Source organism: Prionailurus viverrinus, chromosome A3 (genome assembly GCF_022837055.1).
Source record: "Prionailurus viverrinus isolate Anna chromosome A3, UM_Priviv_1.0, whole genome shotgun sequence".
NCBI classification, from domain to species: Eukaryota; Metazoa; Chordata; class Mammalia; order Carnivora; family Felidae; genus Prionailurus; species Prionailurus viverrinus.
In genome coordinates, this window is record NC_062563.1 from 110,073,158 (window position 1) to 110,085,471 (window position 12,314).

General features: G+C 46.1%; 1 pseudogene; it reads right to left on the bottom strand.

The window, feature by feature from the left end:
* Positions 1-8,896: 8,896 nt before the first annotated feature.
* On the bottom strand, positions 8,897-10,219 carry LOC125162424 (transcription initiation factor TFIID subunit 9-like; annotated as a pseudogene).
* Positions 10,220-12,314: the final 2,095 nt, after the last annotated feature.

Sequence of the window (12,314 nt, forward strand, 5' to 3'; positions counted from 1 at the left end):
ATTGTTTCTCTCGCTCAAAAAAGCGTATCGAAATTCGAGTGAGCAAGTTATATTATTATGGCACTAATCTTAAATCAACTGCTCTCACCGATTTATTTTTAAGGGACCTTATTTGTGCTTGTTGGCACTTTTCATGAGCAAATTACTTTCAATCTCCCAGTGAATTGAGATATAACAACTGCAGGCGCCTGGCTGACCCAGTTGGTTGAGCATCTGACTCTGGGTCAGGTCATTATCTTCGTGTTCGTGGGTTCGAGCCCCCTGTCGGGCTCTGAGCCAACGGCTCAGAGTCTGGCACCTGCTTCGGATTCTGTGCCTCCCTGTCTCTCTGCCTCTCCCCCGCTTGTGAGCATGCGAGCCCTCTCTCTCTCTCTCTCTCTCTCTCAAAAATAAACATTCAAAAATATCTAACAACTGGGTTTACGAGCCACTACTTTGTATTACAAAAAGCCTTGACATTTATATAGACTTGGCAGTCATGGACTTAGTGACTGAGGATCCATTCCGTATGGTGATTTTTCTGAAGCACAAATTTGAACCCATGGCCAGTGAGGCCACAGGATGGGAGTGCCTCCATCAGCTAGCGAACCCGGCCCACGGCCCACCTGCTCATGTCCACGTAGCATTAACACTTTCTACTTGACTTCAGAGTCCCTGTGATCCTTGGGAACTGATTGAGAGCAAAATTTTGTAGAAAATGGCCCCAGGAGAAACAGCAGCTGCTGGTGATGACATTAAGACAGAGAAGCCGTCAGACAAAGAAGGATCCTGGGGCAGGTTCATAAATGCCTATGGAGAATCATTAAGAATACAAAGGTCACTCAAAATTTTCATTTCCACTCGACTGCATGGTACAGAGGGCATGTGAAACTCTGCTGCCATTCACAAACACCTCCAGACACATCCCACCTGACTGTGAAGGGTCAGCCATATCCCCCAACACTCCCTTGGCAATTTGTTTTTGCTGTGAATCTGCATGACCCTGAAGAAAGAGCTGGCAAATCAAAGATAAACATCAAACCAGACTCGGTCTAATTGCATAAATTCCAGATTGATGAAGCCTGAGCTAATGAGGTTTCATGCCCTAAAGGAAGTCTTAATCCTTGTCACCGTCACCGGGGCTGGGGATGTCTTTCCTGAAGAGGCTCACTCCCCGGGGCTCAGCCAGCCCCACGAGGCTGCGTTGCAACATGCTCCTCCTCTCTGCATCTCCGATCTTGGCACTTAAAAATAACGTGCCCTTCGTGATACTTTCCAGGTTATTCTTCCAGGTGGAAGATTCGCAAAAGCACAGGATTACCCATGAGCCTTCTTTGGATGCTGCTCCGCTCTCTCGTTCCCTTCTGATACTTAGGCATCGGCCACTGGGAATTGTCCACCTTGAGTTGTGAAGTTTGGTGAATCTCTCTCATGGCCAGGAAGCTAGACTCAGGTTAAGAATTACGATTCAATTTCAAATTGTGATGCTTCTGTTGGGGCACATGGGGAGGAGACCCTAAATAATGATTTTAGGCATAATCTCCAAGGATTAATTAAGAATACATTTCACTTTCTTTTTTTTAACGTTTATTTATTTTTTACAGAGAGCACCTATGCAGGCTCAGGCCTGCGAGGGAGAGAGGGGGAAGGAGGGGGTGGCGGGGGGAGCAGGAGAGGGTCAGAGAGAGAGGGAGACAGGGGATCCGAGCAGGCTCCATGCTCTCAGTGCACAGGCCGACACGGGGCTCGAACTCACAAACTGTGAGATCATGACCTGAGCAGAAGTCAGATGCTCAACAAACTAGGCCACCCAGGTGCCCCTACATTTCAGTTTCTTGAACTCATGTCTTTTAAATAGCAGCTTGCTTTCAGAAGGCTCCTGACTTTTAAGGTTTTTTTATATTAATTGCCTGATTTTTTTTTTATTTATGTAGATCCTATGGATAACAACATAAATCACAATAATTCAATAGAACAACATGTTATTATACCAATACAGTAGGTGAGGAGGTTACAGTAATCACTCAAAGCCATGTAGAGAAATGGTCCTTTGATCTTACTTTAAGAAATGTATGTGGGGGAGCCTAGGTGGCTCAGTCAGTTGAGCGACCAACTTCGGTTCAAGTCATCATCTCACAGTTTTTGAGTTCGAGCCTCGCATGGGGCTCTGTGCTGACAGCTCAGAGCCCGGAGCCTGTTTCAGATTCTGAGTCTCCCTCTCTCTCTGCCCCTCCCCCGCTCATGCTCTGTCTCTCTCTCTCTCAGAAATAAATAAACATTAAAAAAAAAAAAAAAGAAATGTATGTGAAGTTCATGTAGAGTCATGTTTTTTCTCGGTTTCAAGTTCATCATGAGGTGACCAGAAGCCCTATTAGAAATTGAACCATGGTGGGATATCCACCCAATTAAAAACGAGATTGCATCCCCGTCAGGCAGGGCAGAGGCCCTATGGACTTTTGAAGACTCCATGAGAACATCTGAGATCTGAAAACAATGTAGTGGACTGGTTACACGGCTTGCTTTTTCAGGGATGTGAGAGGAGAATCAGAGAAATTGGGGCTCTCTGCGGGGATGTGTGCAAGGAGCTATGTGGTCAAGGGCAATCTTTTTTCAAAGTAGGTAATCCTTAGGCATTGTCTATGCTGGCCACTGTGGTCCAAAACGGAGGGAGGAGAGGGGGAGGCAGGACAGAAGGAGCCAGTTGTAGGAGTGAAGTCTGAGAAGACAGCAGGTCATGGGGTGTGTGGCACGTGGGTATGCTGTGCCAGGATCATGGACTTCGTGTCATGTGGGGCTAAGGGCCTTCATCAAATCTAGGGTTCGATGACAGCCCAGAGCCTGCTTGGGATTCTCTCTCTCCCTTTCTGTCTGTCCCTCCCACTCGTGCTTACTCTTTCTCTCTCTCTCTCCAAATAAACACATAAACATTTAAAAAACTTGGGGGGTTCAAATCTTATCTCTGCCAGTTTGTAGAAATGTGTGAATTTGTGCAAGTTAACGTCTCGAAGTGATCATCCCCTTATATACAAAATGGAGGGAATAAGGTCTCAAATTCAAATCCCTACCCTGAGTTACACACACACACACACACACACACACACGTGCATGCACATACATGCACGCATGCTTGCACGTGAGTCACCCATATGTGATGAAAGATTAGGTCCTCAATCTTTCCACAACTTGCCTTCTGTCATTCTCTGTCCTCCCAACCCTCATTGGCCTTCCCCCAACTTGCAATTGCTCCTTGATGCTGGTCTGCTGGGTGTTTACCTGCCTGGGACAAGATTGTGCGGGGACAGCGGGGAACCGGCTGGGAGGGCAGGATGGCAGGACAGCGGAGGAGAGGAGGGGATACTAGGAAGTGGGGGAAGGGGCGAGTAGGGATCGCTGTGTGCTTGTCAGACACGGTGCTGGTCATGTTTATATTCCTTGCCTCCTCTAATTCTCACAGCAAGGCCTGGTCCTTGGCATCCAGGGGCGGATGGTGGAACGGGAGACATTAGGGCCTTGAGAGGGCAGGGCTAGCCCGGCAGCCTTCCCTGCTATCTGTCCCCCGCCTGACTCCTCAGGAAACACACGGTTCAGCCTCAGACAAAGGATGATTTTGTGGCGAGGGAGGAAGAGGGGTCTTTCTCATCGTCTGCAAACCTAATTCCTCTGTGAATGGAGGCAGGGCCTTCTGGTTAACAATAGGGGTGAAAGGGAAGGTGAATGTTTCCATCAACACAGAAATGATGTGTCAGAGGAGCAGGGAGTGTAGGAAGGAAGGAGCGTGCCCCTTAAGTAAAGGAAGTCAGGGCTTCTGAGAAGCAGTGAAAAAACAGGAATGCCCAGGGATGCTCAGGAAAAGCTGCACACACTTCCAGCCATGGCCCATCTGTGGACTTAGGAACCGGACAGTTCTGAGTGAGAATCGCGTTTTTGTGGCTCACTCGTTGTATGACCTCGGACAAGTTAGCCTCTCTGGACAATAGTCTTTGCGCTTATAAAATGAGAACAATTCCAAATGACTAAAACCCCAAAGGACAATCCTAACACGAAGATTGACCTTTCCAGGACAATCACGTGCATTACAATTAAATATATATGGTGTTGAATAGCATCTGGCTTTTCATTGTTGCTTGAAAAAAATCAGTACTGTATTTTCATTATCACTTAAAAATTTCAAATCAAGGTTGGGCGCAAAAATCCTTGGCTTCCAGGGGACACGGGCCTGAGCACCCCTTAGCGCTGAGAGGGGCAGAACCTCTCAGGGCATGGCTGGCACAGGAGATGACAAGAAATGACATGTGGTCTTCCGGTAGGGACTCCAGAGGGGGCTCTGGCGAGATCGAAGTGTCTGCTTCCACCTGTCCAAGGTCTACCTGTCAGTCTCAACCCCGTGGGTTTCTTGGAAGCCCCCGGTGCAATCGAGCCACTTTCCCTTTTGATTCTTTTCCCGAGCGCCTGCTAGGTGGCGGTGTGTACAAAGGCTGAAGATGTTGGTTTCTGTGGGCTGCACCACAGCTCAGGAAGATGAAAGGAAGCCACAGACCATGCCCCCCAACGCGGTGGTCCTTGCCCTGCCCGCCTGGGTGGCTCCCCAGTGCAGGATGCAGACAGCGGGCCGTAGCCTTGAGCCACGCAGGAGACGGTTCTGAATTTCCCAGAAAACAGCTTGCATAACACGGAGTATCAGTTTTCTCCTTGGCTCCTTCCCCCATGTACCAAGATAACCGAACCAGTAACACAGAACACTCCGTTTATTTGATTGTTGGGAAAAACCAAAAACACCCCGAGGGAAGGAAGGCCAAAGTGCCTTGGAAAGAGACTGGCAGATCACAGCAGCCCAGCCCAGATGTTCCCTGCACCCCTGGATGCAAGGCACGCCGCTGTGAAGGGCTCCCCTTGAGTCCAGGCTGAGGCCCTTCAGCAGAAAGTACCCGAAGGCCTCCCTCTGGGCGTGGGAGATTTCTGCTGGCTAAATGGAGCCAGTAAATGCCTTCTAAGGTCTAACTGGGGGAAGAAATGGAAAACAAAGAAGAGGATGAGGGAGAACAGAGAAGAGGCAAATGAAGGAAAGTAGCCAGCGCCCTGGACGCCAGACTTGCAAGCGAAGCCAAAACTGCCAGGCTCCAGAGGCTTCTACAGGCTTACAAAACGCTCCAAAGTATGGCATTTAATCTTTCTGTAAAATTCTCATTCCCTCCTCTTCTCTTTCTGGAAGCGCCAGATGCGACCCCCAGCTCAGGCTATTACTGCCCGATCGATTTCGCCTCAGGGAGCGTTTTATCACCTGTAAAATGGCCATAATGACCTTGCGGGGAGAATTCAAAGAGCCAAAGTGTGAAAGTGTTTCACACGGTATCTTGCACGAGCAGTTTGTGGGTTTCCTGCCTTGACTTGCTTTCGGGCTCTCAGGAGCCAACGGGAAATGGAAAACGTTGTCGAACAAACTATGTGAATTCAGGAAAGACTCACCAGGATTCTGAACTATTTTCGAGACCCAATTGGGTCCAAAAAACAGACACGGATTCCCCAACTAGTGTGTGTGCCGCACAGGATATGGGGCAAGACGATATCCTCTGTGCAAGGACTTGTGGAGAGTCCTTGGATGCCACCGCGCCCTTCCCCTGGGCTTCCGGCCGGTGGGCTCATTGCTGTGCCTGTCTCTGTGGATATTTATTCAACCACCAGAATCGAGAAGAATAGTCAACAGGCACTTGTGTGGGCAACTTCTGTGTCACTACAGGGTTATGGGGATAAAAAGCAATGTGGAAACATCTAGGGAAGATGTAAATAGCCAGAAGAATCTCTATCCCCTCAGAAGGGAAGCAGCTAAAAAGTCCCATTTCTATAGGCCAATTATCTGTGGTTATTTAGTTAGTTTAGTTTCAGAGAGTGAGAACAAGCAGGGGAGGGACAGAGAGAGAGAGAGAGAGAGGGACAGAGAATCCCAAGCAGACTGCACTGTCAGTGCAGAGCCCGATGCAGGGCTCAAACTCAACGTACTGTGAGATCATGACCTGAGCCGAAGTCAAGAGTTGGGTGCTTAACCCCACTGAGCCCCCCGGGCGCCCCTATGTACATTTATTTAATCTAACAGAATCTTGTATGGCAGGAACTTTTAGCGCCATTTTATGAATGAGGGAACTAAGGCCCAGAGTTTAAGTCCCTCGTGCAACTTTGTCCACGGAGCAAGTGCCGGGTCTGGATCTGAATCCGATTCTGGGCACAGTACTTATTTTATATCCTGCCACCTTTTCCTGGAAGCCTCAATTTATGGAAAACAAATGAACCCCAGGGAGAAAGCAGCACATTTTCCCCTGTGCTCTGCACGCCTTCCTAGTCTTTCTCTGGAAATAGATAACGAAGCCACCAGGACCCCCCAAGGCAGCTGTGGCCATCCATCCGCACAGTGGATTTGGGGGCCTCATGGCTTTCCCAATCAGGCTTTTGCGTCTCTGCCAGCTCGGTATGGAACATCTCTGGGTCTGATCTCTCCCCTCAGGAACCCAAGAGTCTGTCTCTGCATGTGTTAAGAGACCTGCTCAAGAGTTGCACATGTCAGCACAGAACAGGAGAGCTTTGATGTTGGCCCCGCATCTAGGAAAGCCTCGCTGCTGCCCTGCTCTGGCTGGAGCTCTGTGTCTTTCATCAAGTCCCGCAAGACGCCTCGCCGCCTGCCAGGATGAAGACAAACAAAGCAGGACACTCACAGGGTCAACGCTCCTCCCCGGGACCTGCCTTTGGACAGGGTGTCGATTACTCTGTGGCTCCCAACCTTAACTTCCCTCGGGGGTGGGTATCTGGATTCTTGCTGGGTCTGCATAGTCCGTGGCTCCTCTGGAAACAAAAGGTTAACAAGGGCGAGGTGAGTGCGTGCTCAACTCAAAGCAAACAATCGCCTCGGATCGGAGTCTGCAAAGTGTACCCACGTTTGTCATCTCGCGCCCTTCCCACCGGGAGCCTGTGAGCTGGCACAGCTGGAAGAAGTATTCCCAACAACACGTACTCGGCTTGCTGAGATCACGCCGAGCCGTGCCTCTGGGCTCCTGGTGAGACTGTCCTGCAGGTGATGGGTGTTCCTAGATGACACCTCAGATCTCTCTGTGATGAGATCTCCAGGATTCTCTATCATAGGCACCTCTTTCTTTATCTCCAAGTTGGGCCCGTCAACAAGGCTCTTCCGTTAGGCTCTTCACTTTCTCCTTCTTCCTCTTTCTCCTTGTCTTCTTTTCCTCTAAGCCTTGAATTCCTTCCTGGTTGGCATGCCTTTCCCTGCTGTGCTATTCCGGGCTAAAGAGCAAGGGCTCCCAGTGAGCAGTTACTGTGTATGGCTGCAGACACAGTGGGGCACACTTGGAATGGAATGATCTGGGGATCGCGGGTGATGCCTGGACGCGGGGTTGTGGACAATGGTGCCTCGGGAGGATCGATCTCAGGAGGCTGCTGCCTCCTGCTGGCTAATAATTTTACAGGCTAGTCCATTTTTTTCCCCACTCTCCTTTTCTTCTAAGGGCCCACGTACTGTATAATCCATTTTACGTGCCCTCTTTATGGTATACCAAATTTACATGTGTATTTGGGTGTACTTCGGGCCATTCCATTCTGTTTCACTGATCAGTTCATCTGTTCATTCACAGTACTGATTGACTTCTTAGAGCTTAATACTTTTTTTTTTTTTTTTTTTCCTGTCTGGTAGGTATGGTTGCCCTTCATTACTTGACTTCTTCGGAATCTCCATAACTATTCTTGCTGTTGTTTTTCCATTTGAATTTTAGGACACAAAAAGAATCTTGTTGGTGTTTTAATGAGAATTACACTACATTTCTAGATTAACTGAGGAAACTTTGATAACTTTAGGATGCTGTCTTCTTCTGAGTATGTCTGAGTATGTCTTTCTACTTGTTGGGGCCCTGAGATTTCTGCTTGTCTATCAAGCAGTTCTTAGATTTATTCCTAGAAATTTGATTCTATATTGTGGTTGTGGTAAATAAGGCATTACCTTCCATTCCATCTATTCAGCTATTGCTTGCTACACACTGATGTATTATTACACTGTCTTAGCAAACTCTCTTATTTTTGAAAATAGTTCTTCAGTTACTTCTCTCAGTTGTTTTCGTGTGTACAGATTAATTTACCTACATAAATAACGGTATTTATTATACGCTGTTAATATATTACTTCTAAATAGATACTGTCCTTTATTTGCCTTTTTAAATTAGAGCTGCTACTTCCAGAACAATATTAAATAATAGTAGTGATTAATGTCATCTTTGTCTTGCTCCTGACTTCAGTACAAATATTTCTAAATTCTGTGTTAATAGCATGATGGACTCAGATAAATATCTTTTATCATTTGAATAAAGTATCTTTTTATTTCTATTTTGTTAAGAGTTTCTTTTTTATCTATTGTATTGTATTGTATTGTATTGTATTTTTTAAATGTTTTTATTTATTTTTGAGACAGAGAAAGACAGAGCATGAGCAGGGGAGGGGAAGAGAGAGAGGGAGACACAGAATCCGAAGCAGGCTCCAGGCTCTGAGCTGTCAGCACAGAGCCCGACGCGGGGCTCGAACTCATGGAGTGTGAGATCATGACCTGAACTGAAGTCAGACGCTTAACCCACTGAGCCACCCAGGCGCCCCAAGAGTTTCTTATTTAACCAAGAAAGGAGGCAATTCTATACTGTGAAATGTTCTATCTGTGTGTATATTTTATCATGAATATTTTAGTAATTAGCATTTGTTGCTTATAAATACATGGACATAAATATGTGGAGGGGATACCAACTTTTATTTATTTATTTATTTATTTGGTGAACGACTTTATTTTTTATACTGAAAGGCTGATGAAAAACCATTACTAATCCTGCTAAAGAAAATCCCACATCTCAATCAGAAAGGATAACTGTATTTACTCATTAAATGCCATTTACATTTCCTACAACACAACTTGGAAACACCCAGCATGTATGTTTAATCTCAGTGCAATGGATTCAAGACCAAGTATACATGTTACAAGCATCAAGGCCAGATTACAAATTATCACAGTTTATCACAATCATCATCATCATCATCTTCTTGTTTTCTTTTCAGTGCATGTGCTGATTCATTGGCGGTGTTTTGCAACGACACCATGTTAGTGCTAATAAGAATGTTCTTGGACCCGATTAATGATGGATTAATCAGAACATTCTGAACTGCGGATGTTGCAGGAATTGATGCTTTTGCAGTTGGGGGCTGTGAAGTGGGTCTCTGTACTGTAAATCTTTGCCCTGTGAGGGACATTGGAGTCCCTACTTTCATTGACACAGACATGGTGTGTGGGGTTGTTGTGCCAAGCGTGGGAGTACTTGGTCCGCTAGTAATAACCACAGAACTGTTATTCTTCCCGCAGAAGTAGATGCCTTTTTTGGTAAAGACTTAAGTCTGTAGTTTGGAACAGTCAAGCAATATCAGGTGGCAACCTGGGGCCTGAATATGGCTTGATTAATGGCAAAGGACTTTGATTTCTTTGCCTTGCCATGTCTAATAAAAAATCTCTTGGGGGGGGGAGAGGCAAAAGACTGATCAGCATGGCACTGGGTCGCCAATCGCACACCATCTGCATCAACAGTAGCTTTCTTAGCATGGCTTGAGTAAATGTTTGCATCATCTAGAATTGTGGTCACATATCAGAAGGCAAACTCCAACATCTGACTTATAACTCTTGGCTCATATTCTGTAATGCTCTTATCCTTCAGGATTTGTGCCATCATCCGTGGATCTTCAGGCATGCTCTTGGGACAAGCCCTCTCGCCAGACTCCATGATGTCCGTTGATCAGACTTCTTGAGCTCAATCACCCACATTAATGTATTTCAGTCCCAAGCTTGATGCAAGTTCTTTGCCTAGCACGGTTTTTCCAAGCCCTGGTGTACCAGTGAGCAGGATGTTCAGAAGATGTTTTAAAAGCTGATAAAATCAATGAAATCACAAAAGCTTGGAGACCAATGGGTTTACAAGATTATAGCAAAATTACTTAAAGTTTTAACGTTAACCACATGCAATTTAGCTTTTTTTTTTTTTTAATGCAGAAAGCACTTGGGGATCTTGAATGCTTTAGGCTCATCATTATGGATATTGATTATCTTCACAGTTGATGGGAGATTGGTTAACCAAGCATTGATCACTGGAAGGTCTTAGTTTACCTCTGGAAACTTCTGATTTCTGTGGCCCTCTAGGTGTCTTCCTCCACATCAGACAGTGTTCTGGTGAAGCAGTAACATGCCAGGTTTCCCCAGGTACACCCACAACTGCAGAGGCACCACAACAAGACAGAGGAGGCGTAGACTGTGAGCCTGCGTAGCCTGGGCCCGGCCTCTCTGAGTCGTGCCTTGGACAAGGAGAGCGTCCTGGCTGAAAGATGCTCTCTCTGGCAAAGGCAAGGTGGTAACACACCTATGTGCAGACCAGTCAAAGGATGGGAAGGAAGCAGACCTCATAAAGACCCTGCTTCAGCGCAGTGGGACTTCCTGTTGGGCCCACTGCCAGAAGTCTTCCTGAGTAGATGATTCTGACAAGTAAAGAAACACAAGTATTCTTTGTAGTCATAAAAGGGAAAAGATGGCTAGAGGGATAAACATCTCAACCAACAAATTCTTTTTATGGGATGTCTGGCTTTTTGCAAATTTTTACTGAACCAAGACATGTGTTCTTTTTAAATTAATACATGCAGTGCAAAAACTCAAAACAATATGCTGATTTATTCCATAAAGATAATTCCCAGGCTAACTGTGGGTTTGTTTTACATTGTCAACAAGAGTAGGGAGTCAGAGGAGGAATCTTGTAAAATCCTGGAAATGAAAAGTTTGGGTCCACATGGAATGACTACTCTACAATCTAGAGTAAGTTCAATCTCAGCCTCTTTACTTCCCTCTGTGTCCTTCCCCTCCCTCCCCTCCTCTCTCTCCCTTTCTTCTCTCTCTGTGTGTGTGTGGGGGGGGGGGGCCCTGTAAGTATAGCAGAGCAAGGGAGAGACACATATGATTTATATCTTCTTTCTCCCAGCAGTGTTCCAATGCCACAGGTTCAATCTACCTGCTCAACTTTCTATATATGGAGTTTCTGAAGGTCTGTTTTGATGACCTCACCCTGGGACAGGAGGCAAATCAGAGCTTCTGTCAGTTTTCTTATGTCCTGCCAGGGTTAAGGCAAGGAAGAAAGGGTCATAACCTACTAGAAACCGGCAAGGATGTTTTTGGCTGTAGGATTATCGAATTTAGTGCCATCAGGTTAGTCAGAGCGATTGAGTCAAGGAAGAAGATACCCAATGGGCACATGAAAAGATGCTCAAGTCATTAGGGAAGAGCAAATTAAAACCACAATGCAATGCCGCCACACCTAGGTTAGAGTGGCTGAAGTTAAAGACAGGTTGACCATGCCAAGTGTTGGTGAGGATGTGTAACAACTGGAACTCTCATTCCATCCATTCTGATGGGAATGCAGAATGGTACAGTCATCTGAAAAGCAGTATGTTTTCTTGTAAAGCTTCTTGTTTCTTGTAAAAAGTTTCTTGTAAAGCTAACAAATACTTACCATGTGACAACTCCACGCCTAGGTTTTTGCCTCCACCTTCCAAATAAAAACATGTCTTTGAAAGACTAGCATATGAATGTTCCTATCAGCTTCATTCATAGTAACCCCAAACTGGAAACAACCCCAAATAGGTGAGTTGATGAACTATTTATGACATACCAACGTGATACAATATTATACAGCAACAAAATGGAATGAACTATCGATATACCCAATAACACGGGCACATCTCAAAAAATGTGTTCAGAGAAAGAATGATCCCATTTGTGTGATATTCTAAAAGACAATCAACCTATAGTGCCAAAAAGCAGATTTCTGGTTGCCTGAGGCTGAAGTGCAGGTTGGAGATCAAGTGGGAAGGGACACAAGGGAACTTTCTGGGGTGATGCACAAATTTTATACCTTGATATTGCGGTGGAGGTTAAACTGGTGTATAAATTCGTCCAAACTCATCAAACTGGTCACTTAACATGAACGCATTTGGTTGTTTATAATGTATGCTTCACTAAAGCTGATGTAGGAAGAGAAGGAGGAGGCCCCTCTTCTCATGAATGGGTCTCAGGACACTGAGCCAGGGAGAGACAGCATCACTTCTGAGAAATGCCTGGGGGGGGGGGGGGGGGGTGATGGAGCAGTGAGCTCCAAATCGGCTACCGCGCTGCACAAGGGTGGAGGCTGAGCCATAGGCTGGCATCTGCGATCTGCACGGTCTGCTTGTGTGGATGCTTCTTTTGAGACCCAACGCAGTTCACTAGCTCCTCTGTTGAGCGA